General features: G+C 36.3%; 1 pseudogene across 1 annotated transcript; it reads left to right on the top strand.

Annotated features, from left to right (window-relative positions):
* The first annotated feature begins 4,570 nt into the window (after positions 1-4,570).
* LOC112609348 lies at positions 4,571-6,549 on the top strand (annotated as a pseudogene). The gene has a single exon (XR_003116192.1). The product of XR_003116192.1 is annotated as a succinate--CoA ligase [ADP-forming] subunit beta, mitochondrial pseudogene (transcript).
* The last annotated feature ends 622 nt before the right edge of the window (positions 6,550-7,171 follow it).

The raw sequence follows: 7,171 nt of genomic DNA, 5'->3' as shown, positions 1-7,171 counted from the left end.
CTCTTTCCTAGGCCATCTTACCCCGTTATCATTTTACATGCCATCTACACATTTATGGTCCCCACATGTGTATTTCCACACTCAAATTGTCATCTTAGCTATAGACTCACACATGTGAGCACCCAGATCTGCTTTTTCTCTGACTTTCCCATCTTGGTCTACTACATACTTGGTCATGCTCACAATGTAAGATTCACTGATGTCCTCTTCTTCTTCACCACTCTTTACCTCTGCTTATTCACGAAATCTAATAGAGGCTAACTTCTAAAAAGTTTGAACCCCAATCATCTCTCCTTCTCTGCTGTCATTGCCCTTTTGAGAATTATTTTTTTTCTCAAGTAGTTAAAAGGATCTTTTAAAATGCAAATCTTTTTATATCTCACTCTCTGCTTAAAACTATTCTGTGGCTTTCAGTCTTGTATACTGTTGGTAGAAATGTAAATTGGTACACCCAATATGGAAAACAATATTAAAACATTAAAATTACAATTAAAATATAATTAACATTAAAATTTAAAATACAATTAAAATTTAAAAATTAAAACTACAATTACCATATTATCCAGCAATCCCACTTTTAAAGGAAACAAAATCAGTATCTTCAAGACATATGTGTACCTCCATATTCACTGCAGCATTATTCACAAAAGCCAAGATAAGGAAATAATCTGTCTGTTGGTAGGTGAATGGAGTCTGTGGTGTGTGTGTATATATATATGTGTGTGTGTATATATATATAATGGAATATTATTCATCATTAAAAAGAAGACAATTCTACCATTTGTGAAAACATAAATGAACAAGGAGGACATTATGCTAAGTGAAATAAGCCAGACATAAAAAGACAAATGCTGTTTGATCTCCCTTATTTGTGGAAATTAAAAGAGTCAAACTAATAGAAGCAGAGAGTAGAATGATGGTTTCCAGGAGCTAGGGGCTGAGAGAAATAGGGAGATGCTGGTCAAAGGGTACAAAGTTCCAGTTATGAGATGGACAAGTTCTAATGTACAGCATGGGTGATGATGGATGTGTTAATGTACTGTGATAATTGTTACACAATGTATACATATATCAAATCAGCACATTGTACAACACGGAGAGGTTTTTCCCTAACTTATGTATCTATTTCTTTAATTTAAAAATATTTAATTGACAGATAAAGAAAAGATAAATTGTTCTATGGTTTTGTATAAAATAACATGGCTCCCTGGTTCCTGCTAACTCCTCTAGCTTTGTCTCAAACACTCTGACTTCCTTTATTTTATGCAGTTACACTGGACTTTTCTGTGTATCTGGAATAAGAGAAGCTCTTTCCTGCCTCAGAGAATATGCAAGAAATGTTCTGTTCCTTTCTTTTTAGCCTCTTGTCCATTATTCCTTCGAGCTTCAGTAAAAATTTTCAAGGGAGTCTTTATCGACCAAATTTGATCTTTGTGAACATGTGTCTCAGATGGCACTCATCAATTCTGTAACAGTTCATTTTGTGTCCTTCTCTTTAAGCTTCATGAAGGTTTGGATTAATCCTGTCTTGGAAATCTTTATTCCCCCAGAACCTCTCATACTTTCTGGGATGTAATGGGTGCTCCATACATAGTTATCAACAAGAGATTGAGATGAAGGTAACTAAGGTAATTGGTACACACATTTATTTACTGTGTTTTATTATTTCTCTTTTAATTTTAAAATTGATGAAAGGATTTATTCCAACAGACACAGAACTTATTTATGTTATAAAAATAATCTCTACTCTAAATTAGAAAATTACTACAGATGGCAGAAGCACTATGATTACAAGTTATTTTTTTCTTGAATCTTTTCTATGAAAATCTGATAGATTGCTGGAATGTTACCAGGTAATTCTGTCATGTTGGCTAATAATTTCTGATAATTTCAAACATGGCCATGTTCTGGTTGACATGTTCTGGGTCTTATAAGAGATCATAACAGTTGAACCTTGGCAGCTATATAAAATGAATCAAACATATATTCAAATAAACACTGTAGTGACAAATAGCTTTTTCAAAGAGATAAGAGTTAATACTTTAAGCTATTATAATGAGTATAGAAATTCAATAATATTTCCACACAGTTTTTTCCAAAGGTAAAAAAGAAGTTAACAAACTTCAATGATATATAAAAGCAGAAAACTCTGCTGAAGGAAAAAATCCTTATTAAGTGAAGGATGTGCACAGAAATGTGAGATGAGCTTATTTATAAAAATGTCAAAAATAACTTTCAACACATGCTTAAAAAAACCCTCATTTCTTTGTAACTACTTGGGCTGGTTTTCTACTGTGGTTTGACACTTTCCACTGAAGCTTTCTCTATGTTGAATATAAAGAGATTGAAGTAGAATTAAATACTTTTTAAAGTATTCTTTAAAATATATAAGTAGTATATGAAGTTTTTGTTACTGGCTTTGGCTGTGGACTCAATTTAAAGGCTCAATACTCTTCAATAATTTCTAAGCTTCCAATAATTCTAAAAAACCAGTGCTCATCTCAGCTAGAAATTGCATGCAAAGTCATCAAATAATAAAAAAATAAGCTTATTTTTAAAGTATAAGCAGTTTAATATTTGTTAGGTTTGGGAGTTCTAAGATACTATGTTTTCATCCTCACCTAGTCAAAAAATCTTTTACTGATTATAGCAGTTGCTTGCAAAGGGTGATTCTTCCAAGTACTACAATTGTACAGATGTGCCTCAGCAGTTGGTACAGGCAACAAGGGAGAAATGAAGTTACCCACCTTCATAGGGATAGTTGGACATACAAATATGATGTCTAGAGAAAAGTTATGAGTTGGATATATAATTTTGGGAGTTATGCCCAAGTAGATAATATTTGAAAGCCAAGAAATCCAGTGAAATTGCCAAGTGATGAGTGTGGATAGAAAAACAAAAAAAGAGAGAGAGAGAAGAAGAGATCCAAGGATTATAGTCCCAGGTACTATGATACTTAGAGGATAAGGAAATTAAGTAAAACCAGTAAGGGAAACTAGAAAGGAATGGTCAAAGGGCCTACATAAGTGGAGGATTTAGGTTTTGTTAGGAACATGGGACATTCATCTACAGAACCAGAAGAAAAGGCAGAGGATGTGCTGTAGGTAAGTGAATCAAGGTGGTGGTAGAATTAAGGAATTTCTTTTCTGACTGCTTCTATTTTCTTGTTGAACTATGAAACAAGGTCATTAGCTGAGAGTGAGAATGTAGGGAAATGTTTTGGGGTATTTGAGGCAAAAAGATAAAGAATGAAACATTCATCTAGGAAAGTGGGAGACTGAATTAACTGAGGAAATGTCCTGACTTCTAGGCAGCTTTAAGGGACCATATGAGATCTGTAATCACGAATTTCAAAGAAGACCAATTAGAGTGGTTGTGTCCTTTCTCTAGCTAGGTTCAATCGTACCTGTGCAGGGGCAGAATAGATGGAGAGTTGGAGTTAATCAGGCTTCACAAGAGAGTATCATTAAGAGAGAGAATGTATGCAAAGGATTGATTACAATGTTTGAGTAAGAAGATGCAGTATCATGGGAGGTTAAGGGACACTGAAAAAACATATAACGAATGAATTCTAAGTACAAGTGAGATTCTGAAAAGGCATTAGAGATGGGGTACTAAAGGGAGTAAACTAGAAAGATAGTGGGTGATATTTGAAGACTGGGATATTTAAATTGAGACAAAGAAGGAATCACTATCATTGGTACTGCCCAGACTAGCAAATGACCATAACAAAGAATGATTCATGTATGGTGTAAAGGAAGATTATCGAGAAGAGGAAGTGTATGAACTAAGAAGTGAGGATCAAGAAATGTTGCTGTTGTGGGCATGAAAAGGATCAGAACATGATTGTGGGAGTTGGTGGGATAGCATGAAAGATAAGCTCAATGGCAAAGAGAAGATGCAGAAACTAGCTACATAGGTATTAAAATGGCCAAGATCATAACAGGAATATGGAGGACAGAGAGTTAAGAATTTCAAAGATGGAGTGGAAGTGACTCAAAAATCAGTTTGAAAACTTGAGCCTTTAAAGTTGGGTATTTTTAGAGAGAGGAGAGTTGTGGAAGCAGTAATGAGGAATATGAAAAACACTTATTCCATCTCCAAGTTTGGGAGCATGAGGATGAAGGGGGAGAACAGCATTAGCAAGTGCCTCAGGAAAACATTGTTCTGAGAAAGACAGATGATGTTTGAGTAAAGAGGTAAGGGAAACACTCACAAGCTACAGTAAGATTAAACAGACAGATCAACATCACAGAATATGTGATCCCAAATGGGCCCTGGAACTTAAGGGAATTGAGTGGGGTATGTGTGGGAGAAAGGCGGATATTTCAAAATATGAGAGGGCTAGTTATTTGAAAAAATAAAATTCTGGGGGTCCAACTCAGAAACGGCGGCCTCCATGTTCTATGGCCGGCTCGTGTCCATCGCCATCCTTGGGAACCACCGGCCTCGGATGGCCCTGCGGGTCGCTGCTCAGCTGTCCTAGGTGGGAATATCAGAGGACCAGTGGTGCTTGCTGACTTGCCTTTTCTGGGGCAAGATTCTGGGAAGTTCTGGATTAATAACCATGGACTCCGAGTACAGCAGCAACAGCAAAAGAATCTCTCACTACATGAATACATGAGTATGGAGTTATTGCAAGAAGATGGTGTCTCCGTTCCCAAAGGATATGTGGCAAAATCACCAGATGAAGCTTATGCAGTGGCCAAAAAATTAGGTTCAAAACATGTTGTGATCAAGGCCCAGGTTTTATCTGGTGGTAGAGGAAAAGGAACATTCGAAAGTGGCATCAAAGGAGGAGTGAAGGTAGTTTTCTCTTCAGAACAAGCAAAAGCTATTTCTTCACAAATGATTGGGAAAAAAATTGTTTACCAGGCAAACGGGAGAGAAGGGCAGAATATGCAACCAAGTATTGGTCTGTGAGCGAAAGTATCCCAGGAGAGACTACCACTTTGCAATAACAATGGAAAGGTCATTTCAAGGTCCTGTATTAACAGGAAGTTCACATGGTGGTGTCAATATTGAAGATGTTGCTGCCGAGACTCCTGAAGCAATAATTAAAGAACCTATTGATATTGAAGAAGGCATCAAAAAGGAACAAGCTCTCCAGCTTGCACAGAAGATGGGATTTCCACCTAATATTGTGGAATCACAGCATAAAACATGGTCTAGCTTTACAGCCTTTTTCTGAAATATGATGCAACCATGATAGAAATAAATCCAGTGGTGGAAGATTCAGATGGAGCTATATTGTGTATGGATGCAAAGATCAATTTTGACTCGAATTCAGCCTATCACCAAAAGAAAATCTTTGATCTACAGGACTGGACCCAGGAAGATGAAAGGGACAAAGATGCTGCTAAGGCAAATCTCAACTGCATTGGCCTCAATGGAAATACAGGCTGCCTAGTAAATGGTGCTGGCTTGGCTGTGGCCACAATGGATACAATAAAACTTCATGGAGGGCCTCCAGCCAACTTCCTTGATGTTGGTGGTGATGCTACAGTCTATCGAGTAACAGAAGCATTTAAGCTTATCACCTCCAGATAAAAAGGTACTGGCTATTCTGGTCAACAATTTTGGAGGAATCATGCACTGTGATGTTATTGCACAGGGTATAGTCATGGCAGTAAAAGATTTGGAAATTAAAATACCTGTTGTGGTATGGTTACAAGGTACACAAGTCGATGATGCTAAGGCACTGATAGCCGACAGTGGACTTAAAATACTTACTTGAGATGACTTGGATGAAGCTGCTAGAATGGCTGTAAAGCTCTCTGAAATAGTGACCTTAGCGAAGCAAGCACATGTGGATGTGAAATTTCAGTTGCCAATATGATCTGAAAACCCAGTGGATGGTTGAAGGTGTTAAATGTGCTATAATCATTAAGAATACTGTGTTCTGTGTTATTGTTCTTTTTCTTTTTAGTGTGTGGAGATTGTAATTGCCATCTCAGCACACAAACATTTAAAAGGATTTGGTCTACATTTCATTGTACCATTCAGAATGGACTGTTTGCACAAAGCATGTATAACGCAGGTATCTTCTTTCTTTTGTCGCAGACAGTCTTTTTTGCTTTTCCTACAAAACATAACTTGCAATTTGCCAGTTTATTATTGTTGGATACAAAGTTCTTCATTGATAAGAGTCCTATAAATAAGATAAATATGAAGATAAAGCTTTATTCTTTAGTGTTAAAATACAGTATAGCTAATAACTAGCCTCATTAGAAGACCAGATTAAAACAATGTTTTATGTAAAAAGTGTTTATCTTCAGCACTAAATACATAATAAATGTATCAATCACTATTTATAAATAGAGGTTTCAAACACTCCTCAGAATATTCTTCTAAGTATTTTGATGAAGTAACTTTGTAATTATTTGAACATTGTTTTAATCATTAGGAAACACTGATAACTGCAAGTCTTCAGATTCTGTCATATTAAGAAACACCTGTAGGTTTGTTTCAAATAAAGGCATATTTACCAAGGACTTGTAGACAAAATTAAGAATGTCAACTTAAGTTAATAAAAATCTCCCAATATGATTTGGAAAAAATTTAAAAAAATTAAATTCTGGGTCTTAATTTTTTCTGACTCCCTCATGAATCAGTCATTTCAATGTAAAAATACTTTTAAAGTCCTAGAAAATATTTTTAAAGTAATGTAAAAATGTTCAAGAATGAAGTATTTATGTTTTATTTGGCTGGGTGTGGTGACTCACACCTGTCATCTCAACACTTTGGGAGACCAAGGTGAAAGGAGGATAGTTTGAGCCCCAGAGTTCGAGACCAGACTTGGCAACACAGGGAGACCTCGACTTTAGACACACACACAAAATTAAATGAAGTCTTTTTAAGCATGCAAGGAAATATTCAAACATTAAAGAGAAAACTGACTTTTTATCCTATAAAAATTCATCCAGGCACGGTGGCTCATGCCTGTAATCTCAGCACTTTGGGAGGCCAAGGCAGGTATATTACCTGAGGTCAGGAGTTCAAGACCAGCCTGACCAAAATGGTGAAACTCTGTCTCTACTAAAAATATAAAAAATTAGCTTGGCATGGTGGCAGGTGCCTGTAAGTCCAGCTATTTGAGAGGCTGAGGCAGGAGAATCCCTTAAACCAGAGAGGCGGACGTTGCAGTGAGCTGAAGTGCCATTGCACTCTA

Source organism: Theropithecus gelada, chromosome 16, assembly GCF_003255815.1.
Source record: "Theropithecus gelada isolate Dixy chromosome 16, Tgel_1.0, whole genome shotgun sequence".
NCBI lineage: Eukaryota > Metazoa > Chordata > Mammalia > Primates > Cercopithecidae > Theropithecus > Theropithecus gelada.
This window is presented reverse-complemented; position numbering and strand designations above follow the sequence as displayed.